The sequence below is a fragment of the Papilio polytes genome, unplaced genomic scaffold, assembly GCF_000836215.1.
Source record: "Papilio polytes unplaced genomic scaffold, Ppol_1.0 DF824124.1, whole genome shotgun sequence".
Classification (NCBI taxonomy): Eukaryota; Metazoa; Arthropoda; class Insecta; order Lepidoptera; family Papilionidae; genus Papilio; species Papilio polytes.
Genome location: NW_013525080.1, coordinates 424,681 through 435,082, shown reverse-complemented (window position 1 = coordinate 435,082; position 10,402 = coordinate 424,681). Strand labels below are relative to the sequence as shown.

General features: G+C 33.8%; 1 long non-coding RNA gene across 1 annotated transcript; it reads right to left on the bottom strand.

Moving 5' to 3' along the window:
* Positions 1-8,146: 8,146 nt before the first annotated feature.
* LOC106099389 lies at positions 8,147-9,248 on the bottom strand. The gene is made up of 3 exons (XR_001225377.1): positions 9,001-9,248; positions 8,837-8,916; positions 8,147-8,728 (listed from the first exon to the last, which is right to left on the bottom strand). It is a non-coding gene; the product is annotated as an uncharacterized LOC106099389 (long non-coding RNA).
* Positions 9,249-10,402: the final 1,154 nt, after the last annotated feature.

Here is a 10,402-nt window from a genome sequence, read left to right as displayed (position 1 = left end):
GTAATAAAATTGGAGTTTTTGTTTGTAATAGCAAAGGAAAAATTCCAGATTTCGGGAAGATGTATTTGCGTTGCTGATAACGAAAATCGCATTTTTTTTGTCTGTCCGTCTGTCTGTCCGCAAGCCGCGTTTGATCGGTTTTTTCGACCGGACTTTCACTGAAGGGTAGCTGACATGGACGGGCATATTATAGGCTACTTTTTTATAAATTTCGCATTATCAAGACCGGACCGCTATCTCTATATATCTTAAGCTTTTTTTTAGTTTTTATCAAATTAAACTTTGGTTGGTGTTTGTTTCTTTGACAACTTGTTGAATAAAATTATTTTTTTCCCCTTTGCGTAGGTTCACTTTTCATTTTCTAAATACGAGAGATATCTTTCGTGTCTTCAATACTCTGATACATAAACCATTTCGAAGCTATTCTTTAAGATTTCTTCCCCCACCCATTTTCCGTCCCCTAAGGATTATTTAAATTCACTACTTTACATAAATCACGTAGAACTGACGAGCGGAGTGTAGTTGTTGATTCCAAAGTTAGATCATTGCCACGGCAACTTTTGTCCTTCATTTTAGACGTACATATGTCAGATGGAATAAAATAATGACTGGTTAATATTAGTAACAAAGACCTTCAATTTATAGTGAAAACTGCACAACACTATTTAACTGGATTGCAGAGATTTACAGAGATTAACCAATGCACAATCAAAACGCATCACTCGACCATCTAATGACAACTGCCGTCATTTGACCGCCGCCATGACACCTACGAAACTATACTGAGTTGTCCGCTCAAAAACTCAAATTACAATACCAATTCAAAACAATTGCAAACGTTGCCGGCAAACAAAATTATCATTTTATAATAACTTTAAAAAATCAGCAATTATTCCGCGTCCGCGTGTAAAAGTTTCGTATTTTGCGAACACCTGTGTTTTTTATTTTTCTGAGACAAAGGGGTTTATGATTATAATTTAAAACGATACACCTTTTTGTTTAAAGAGGGAAACTGTTTTAAGCGACAGAACAGTTGCTCTTTCTATTGAACGATAAGGTACGCCCCCGAGACCGTCAACTGCACTTGCACCTCCCAATTCTTAAAGTGCATCCATTACTCCTCCTCAAAGGGTGGGGTTATTTTCCCATTAGCATTACGAGCGCCATTTTGGTATTACAAATGTTAGAAAAATGTAAATCAGTAAGAACGGGTGCACGCCTTTGATTGTCGATTGTTTCGAAACCAATTCAACTGTTTAGTCGCACAACTCAAAATCGAATATCAAGGTCTTACGTAGGTCATATCAAAGCGAAACAAAACAAAGCGCGATAGTTTATTTTCAGGCGTGCGCACGCTCTTAATTCGTTTTTATTGACAACAAATCACAATTAAATAATTCACATGTATATTGTTTTTATTCACCCACATGCAAGTAATTCGCTAATAAGCAAAGCTTCTCGAGAAAACCTACCAACTTAGTTATTTTACACTTTAGGTAAATATAAGCGCTCAGCCACCTTAAGCCCCTGTTATATTTCGTTCCAATCAAACAAATAAATTATAACGTATAAACTCGAATTTTAACTCATGTTACTTTTTAGTATAAAATAGATTGCAACAAGTTTAACTAAAAAAAGTTGCAGATTGTCTATGGTGTAAATAATTCTGGTTGGATTGGGGCGGAAATATAAAAAAAAGCTAGTCTAATAAAAATACAGTCATTTGCGTATACACATGCGTATTCTATAGGAATGTGCAGAATAATTAAGGACGATATATGAAAGGTTTCAGAGTTTCAGGTAAACGTAACCATAAGCAAGGGCTAAGTCCAAATATAGTTAACTGCTCAGAAAACGCCCAAATATTAATTATACGTTTAGAAATTATTAACTGGATTTTTTTATAAGACTATTGTGTGAAACTAGCTTTAGTCGACGACTTCCTCTGCGCTGATTTAAAGGGTAAAAAGTACCCATATGTTATTAGAGTTTTTAAAATTTCAACGAAATTTGTTGCAGTTGAGGATTATCTAGTATTTACAAGATAACCGTACATAATTCCAGTAATAAATGTGGTTTTTGTGTTCTTCCAGACTGTGTTTTACATATAATTACATTATGTTAAAATTTATATAGATCTGTTTCGTCGTTCTGGAGATACCTGGTAATAACTTTCGCATCACTACATAAAATAATACAAAATCGCTTCCTGCTGTCTGTCTGTCCTTATAGTTAGGGATACAACACTTCCCTAATCTGATTTCCTGTTAAAACCTACATTACGTGAAAGAGAACAGTTACAATACTGCATCAAATTCCGTTGCTTATATTTAAAGATCGAAGTCTTCTTAATAGGCTAAGATCCAAAGCGTTTTTCCTTCCATAATCAGATTTCCTGTTAGAACCTGCAATACGTAATAATTGGGGAAGGAAAAACGCTTTGGATCTTAGCCTATTATGTAGACTTGGATGTTTAAACATACGTAACGGATTTTGATGTAGTTTTTAATTATCTAGATTGATCCAAGAGAAATGTTTACATGTATAACATAACAGACATTCTGTAGTATGTTTAGTATAGTCTCGCGCGAAGCCGGGACGGGTAGCTAGTTAACATTATTAGTACAATTTAGTAACCATTACCGTCATTATCGAAGATATTTGTGGTGTACTTACAGAAAAAGGCAACGCTCAACATCTTCAAATTTGCAAATGGCGTCGTCACAACAATATATTGCCAACACAACGGAATAAATACTTCGGACACTCAAAGCTCTGTTCAGTACATGACGATATTTAGGAAAATATACTACAGTAAGATAAGCGATGCAATGTTATTATTTAAATAATATAACATTCGTGTAATACAAAAAAAAAACTGAAAAGGTACATTGAAAGGATTACTAGTACACAAAGCACACATAAACGAGACAATTTTCGTAGACACAACATATATAGTTGGTGGATGTCTTACTGAACTCAGCTTGCAACATTCTATTGTAGTTCTTACACACACATTTCTAATGGAAGTTTCATTTATGATTTTAAAACGTATTAAAATGTAAATTTCATATAATTTTGAGCAAATAGAACACGTCTAGGTGATACTGGTGGAAGGTATAAACTCTGAAAAGGGTGGGGTTCTTTATTGATTTATTGAAGTAACGCATGCGCTGTAACATCCCTCACTACACCCCCGCTATCCCGGCCGCCTATCAACATAGCTCGATATAGGCGGTTGCTAGGCCACACCCTATTACATAAAAAAAAAAACGAAAAAATATGGCAATTTTCTACAATCTATCCGAGGTTTTAACTTCCTTAGCATATTCAGATATGGAATAGTAACATAAAAATATATTATTTATGATATACAAATTTTATTTGCGTTCTGATGTACTATGTCTAAAAAAATGCATTGGTGTGAACTAAAGCAATGCCGGATAGTTTTTTATTTGATAAAAAAAACATTATGTGATCGTATACATTCTATTACGTAACCAAATGAGAAATTTACAAAGCAATTTATGTAACTTACCTCAATCGGTGATTTCAAGTAATAGTTGGTTTCTCGAAATTTCCAAATTCAAATTCGAAGGGTAAGTTCCGTCCCGCAGTCAGCACTGAACCTGAAAGTTGCCAATAAACATGACTATGTACATTTGATTTTATAAACAATACTCAATATCATATATAATGTTATGCATTTAACGAAAAAAGTATAAATCACTTACAATAGTAAATGGAGGCCACAAGAAATGTTTTATTCAGCCGGCATTTATTGTTCCACAGTCCTGCAAGCTCGGAGCTCGATTCTCGAATGTACGAGTGTTCCCAGCTCACAAGATTATTTCAACATTGTCTATGCTTCTCAGAGTTGGTCGCAATTATTTTTAAATCGTCCTAAATAATAATTCACATGTTTTGTTAATTTCAAATATTAAGATAATATTGCAAATAAGTCAGTAATCGCGTAATTATTAAAAATTGGCACTAAGTTATTGGATTTCGCGTTTCTCTTAATGTATCACAGATGTACACAAATCATAGAGTGGTTATATTCAAAATTTTTAATCTTTATTTTTATTTCATATTGTTAAAACGTGTGTGACGTTTTTATTATATCTGGTTTTCTAAGATATGGAGTAGGAATATTGTTTTTAGCAATGGAGAGTAACGGACAAATACAAAGACAGTTTGAAGGCGTCTTAAATACACGCTTAAACTCTACATTCCATTAAAATTAATTATCAAATTTTATTCTAGGTTTCTAAAGTTTTTATTTCATCTTTACTTAGTGATACATTATTTTTAGGTTGACGTAAGTTTCAACCGAGTAATAGTCAAGTTGCATAGCTGGAAACGCTATTTCGTGAAATTGACGAACCAAAAACACTAACGAATGGTTAAACGCACTTGGGAAACCGGCCATTAGTGCTTAAAATTTGTTTCAGTATACGGCAGCTCGTCTTATTTTATGTTAATATTCAACAAACTCATTTTGGCTGAAATAGGAGCTTTCGAAGCCTCAATTTTAGCTTTCAGTGTCGTTAAAACGATTTTCCTCATACAAACAAGATACAGCAACGCCTCTAGTACCAGATAACTTAGTCCCAAAATAGGTATTTTATAGTCTTTGAGGCTTTGATCTAAAGCAGAAATAAAGATAATGCAGACTTCAGTTTGTCTATGGTTTCAAGTAACAAGGTATCCTTATGTCAATTTTTCTGAACACTACGCTTGTCATAGAATATTTATCCGCAGAGAGTAAAGCCTCTTTAATTTATTATAGTAATCAGGGCGTGTTATTGATTTTATAATTATATTTTTCATACTAAAGGATTATTAGACTTGTACAGCAAACTTTGTGCTAAGTTATCTGACCCGGTCATAAGTGGAATTAAATTATGAAACCTCACTAGCGCCATATTTTTATTCTATTTTCTATTTAATCTATGTTCCAACCGATAGCAGCGCCTCTGCCGGCTAGAGATACTTGTTTGACTAAACTTGTTAAAGTCCCTGTTCTACGGGAGTAGGAAAAGTGCGGCAGTATATACTTTAGTGTCACTGCATTGTATAGATCAACAAGCATATCTGACTAAGTTATGACAGTTCAGTGGCGCCCTAATGTCAATGTCAAAATAGTTCAGAAGGTCCTTTTTGTACTGTATAGTCCTATGAGGACATCTGACTCGGTGGATATAATTTGATCTAAAAAATAGCGGCTCACTAGCGCCATCCTGATAATGCCAAAAATGTGACGTAAGGTCATTTTCGTACTGCTTCGTAATTGCTTGTTTTATACCATTTTAATGCCCATGTAGGTTTTTACTTTTTCTGACAGACCTAACTGGGACAGCAATGTCCCCCTCATGAGGCTAGATGTCCTTGCTTGACTATATCATTATTAAGAGTTACATGTGTACCACAGGTACTGACTTGTATAAATGGATAGGCTATAAGGCATGTCTATTTGATTTTTACTGACGCTTGTCGCGGTGGTTCGTATAGATAGCCATAGAATTACCTAGCAACCACATCCATAGGCGCTTTTTAGTCAGAACAAAGTGAAAGTAGTAATTTCCAAGTAATGACCTATCCATTTATACATATCTGTGCCCACATGCCAGATTTTTTTGTATTCTTTTTGTTACTTACGACATATACCTACTGCTTTTGTTGTTTAGTTGCTACTCCTTTTGCGGTCGCTTTGTGTCGCGTAGAACCACGCTGCGTAGCACGATGTTCTACGTGATTGTCGTAGCAAATGCTACATCCGTGTAAATTCACATTTGACGTATGTTAACTCAACCTTAACTAAAACCAGATGAGTATGTAAACTGTACAGAGACAAAGTTTGATAAGAATGTTCAAAATATACCTTTTTAGGGTTGTCACAAGGTGACACAAATTAAACACAACAAAACTAATTAGTCTGAAGTAGATAGGATTTTTTATATTTTTCTTTTGATAATGTGATATTTTTTATGATAGATTTTTAGACTTGCAACAAGCAAAATAAACAATGTGCGTGGTGTCAACCCTGGTTGTCCATTGTGCCGTCGTAAATCGTTTTTTTCAGTTAGGCGGCGTCTACGATATTCTTGTTGTTAAAGCTTTGTCTCTGTATCGTTTATTTACTGAGCGAGATTGATTTGGTGATAAACATCACAGCATCTTTCAACCTAATTTTAATCTTTTTCATACTTTCTTACTTATTATTATAAATGAAAAAGTTTCCACGCATGTATGATGTGTGTTAGAGTTTGTAGCCCAAACGGATCTCGATGAAATTTGGCATAGATGTAGAGGATAGTCTGGAAGAACACATAGGCTATTTACTTTTTTAACTCCAAAAGGACGGAGTTGCGGACGAAAGCTATCTTATTAATATTGCAAATGCTAAAGTTTAGATAGATGGATGTTTGTTAGAGTTTGTAGCCCAAACTGCTGAATGGATCTTGATGACATTTGGCATAGATGTAGAAGATAGTCTGGAAGAACACATAGGGTACTTACTTTTTTAATTCCACGCGAACAGAGTCGCAGGTTAATGTTAGTATGAAATGAACATTGCTAGTTTATATTTCTCTCAATAGGTATTCCATATGGCTATAGTTTGTTGTCCTAGTCGATATCTTCCACAGACTTAACAATCACACCTATCTCTTATTGTTTATGTTTGAACCTTATTGTTTAAATAGTTATTTTAGAAAGATAACTGGATTATCAATAACCCAGTTGGAGTAACAATTAAATTTATAGTTTTGTATTGAATTTGTTCATATCTTAACTGTAAATATTTTTGAGTACTTATTGTTACTTATTGTAGACGTAAATAGTTATTATTGATGCACTATTTTTGTCATCCAAGGATTTTAAGATATATAGCCTCGAATCTTGTTTAACAAATATCAGTTTTCTTATATCTATGAGGTAAATTTTATATTTCTCTATTAGGATATGATTTAGTTTAATAAAACCATGTAATGAATTGGTAAAGTTTTTATTTCACATTGTTCTTTTACTCAAATTAATTCACGAATCATATGAATGAATATTAAATGTGATGTTGTTGATGTTAACGGATGTCAAGAATATAACAATGAGTCTTCAGACGTAGACACGGGTCACTTTAGATTTTAATAGCTATTATTACCTACTATAGTTCCACAAACGCATCCGATTACCGTCGCGGTTTAAAAAATGTTACAATACAAGCCATAAAACGTCGGCTATCTTTGTATCACTTTTACCCACCGGGTCAGACAAGTTCGTAGTACTAGTACATTAGTAAAATATCGTATGTTAAACTTGAATATTAAAAACATATTTTTTTACATTTGATTATTAATTGTGATGTTTTTTTACTAAATTATCTGAACAAACTATTTAATTCATAAATCAGAATTTTAATGTTATTTCGTTATTTTTTTATAATTTGTGTAAACATCAAGTTTTGGCAGTGGAATTATACAATGACAATATTTCGTTTTATCCATTAATGAGTCTTGATGATTTTTTTTTATCTATGCATTTATGTAAATCAATAGTTATCTTTTAACTTACAAGTTTTTATAAAGTGACATTTTTTTTCTAGAAAAAGACAATTGCAAGCTGTTAACTGATGTCAAGAATATAACAATGAGTCTTCAGACGTAGACATGCGTCACTTTAGATTTTAATAGACATTATTACCCACTTTAGTTCCACAAGCTCATCCGATTACCGTCGCGGTTTAAAAAATGTTACAATTCAAGCCATAAAACGTCGGCTATCTTTGTATCACTTTTACCCACCGGGTCAGACAAGTTAGTAGTACTAGTACATTAGTAAAATATGTTATGTTAAAGTTGAATATTAAAAACAATGTTTTTTACATTTGATTCTACATTTAAATAGCTACAAATGTTTTAACAGACAGACAATTTTTTTTAATGCGATTCTCGTTATCAAAAATGCAAATACATTATCTTAATGAAATTTGTAATTTTTCTTCCGCTATTACATACATGCAACAGTGGTAGAGCCCGCTTTAACATCTTCGCACGAGTTGGTCGGCTCCCCCCCGTAATAACACGACCATACAGAATACACCACCATTTTTTTACGTTACAATGTTGTAAAAAAAAAAAATATACACCAATAAAGTTATATGTACATACTCGTCAATTAAAAAAGGAAAAGATTTCTAACATGACCCTACGTTATATCTTGATAATTTTATATAAATAAAAAAATCTTCGTATTGTTTCATGAATTCCAGTTCCATTCTGTGTATCGTCACAAAGACAGCGATCTCTTCTGCAACTCAACTCAATGTTGCAGAAGCTCTGAATCAAACTATATGAATTGAACCTCTTCCCAAATTTTGCTTTGGGTTTCCGTCGTCTCACTCACTTTGGAAGACAATTATGGTTTCCTGCCTCCGCGTCTATCAATGTGACGTTACTCTTCAATTACATTTTCTTCTTTCTGAATTTTAGACAAACTCTTATCACGGAATTTGTTCTGTGAACCTTCTTCTCATTCTTATTCTATGCTAAAATCCACTCACTTTGGAAGTCTAATATACAAGCTTTCAGTCCTCCAAGAAAGGTAAGGGCCGTAACGTGGTAGAGTGCATTTAACAGTCTATGCAATTTTCTTAATTTTGACTGGAACTTTTCATTGCGATTTTCGGAAGACGCGATGCGTTTGAATCATCCGCCCGCTGCGACTGCACCTACACAGGTGTGTTTCGTTACTATCACGGTATCAAAAAAAACTATGATACCGTGATAATACGAATACAACGGCCATGTATTAGTAAGTAAGTTTTAGTCAAACTTACGTGCTTTCGACGATATCAAATGCTCGTGGCGCTGCAAAGGTGAATTCTACCTCGTGACATCTCGGCAGCAGTAATTATATCTAAAAGATAATTAAAAAGATTAGAAAGGAGTCCAGAAGTCAAGAAGTTATTAAGTATTCCAATGAGATTTGTGTTATACTTACATGTTTTTAATAGATTGCATTCGTAACTGGTGGTGCACAAGTTCAGACCTATAGTATGTCTGCCGTCATAGAAATCTGAAGTATTCTCCTGGCAGTAATTGTTAGAGAAAAATGCTGTTTTTTAGAAGTTATGCAACAGCGATTCGCTTTGTCTTAATTATCGACCGACTTTCTGAAAGAAGGAGGTATTCAATTCGTCTGTATGTTTTTTTTTAATGTGTTACGGCATAACTCCGCCTTTGATTTTGAAAATCCTTTTTTTATCCGAAACATAGTGCTTGCAGCGCCCATATTTTGTATTTAGTAAATCTAGATGTTTTTAATGTTTTTTTCTTATCTTTGATGTCTGGTAGTCAACGTGTGACTCTTTTGCTGCTCAAATGGTTGAAGGGATCTGTAGGTTTTCTCTGTATTGACGAATCAGTGGATAAATAGTTGTGAAGATCTGTACTATTGTTCGTGCTAACACCGAATCTGTGGAAAAAAAATCCATTTTAGTGATAGTAGATCGAAACAGCAGCATTGCCTTTAGAAAATGATTAAATAAGAATATATGCTCACTTTGTTTGTGTAGATGGCATGCTGAACTGGTGACCCGCGTAGCTTTTACTAGCTCAATGAATACTACTTAAGTCTGAACCAAGGCTGAGCTAGCTGATGCAACGTGCTATCCACTTGTTACAAAGTATGTATGTACCATATCACATCATCATCATCATCATAACTCCAAATAACTATCATACACCATCTCAGTCATCACTCCCTTTTTGATCATGTCACCTTTCACGCAATCCGTCCATCTCTTTCTAGGTCTACCTCTATCGGTGTACCCTTCCACACTCATACCGTTGTTTTTGTAACAAAGCATGTATTATTGGCAATAAATAAATTTTAGAATTAAGATTTGTTGCTATTACCATCATCATCATCATCTTCATCTCCTTATCCTACTCCCGTAGTGTCGGCGCAACCGGTTTTTGTCCTCCACATAACTCTATCATACGTCATCTCAGTCATCACTCCCTTTATGATCATGTCACCTTTTACACAATCCATCCATCTCTTTCTAGGTCTTTGTTGCTATTACCATATATATGGTTATTGGTAATCAGAAATATTCCCGTTAGGGAGTAATAGAGGGGGTAATTTGTGATAATTTCGACCCCAATTTTTTGAACGAAAAAAACGTTTTTGAGTAATCTTGATTTTTCGATTTTTTCGAAGTAAGTCGAAATTGCAACTTCAAAAATTTATTTAAAAAAAAAAACTGTCAATGATAATTAAATTTTTTCTTCGGATTTATAAAAACCATTAAACATTTATTTTTTGCCGATATAAAAAAATCATTTATCTCTCCAAATTAAAAATTGCGAGCTGAAGAATCATTTTACTTTAACATTTT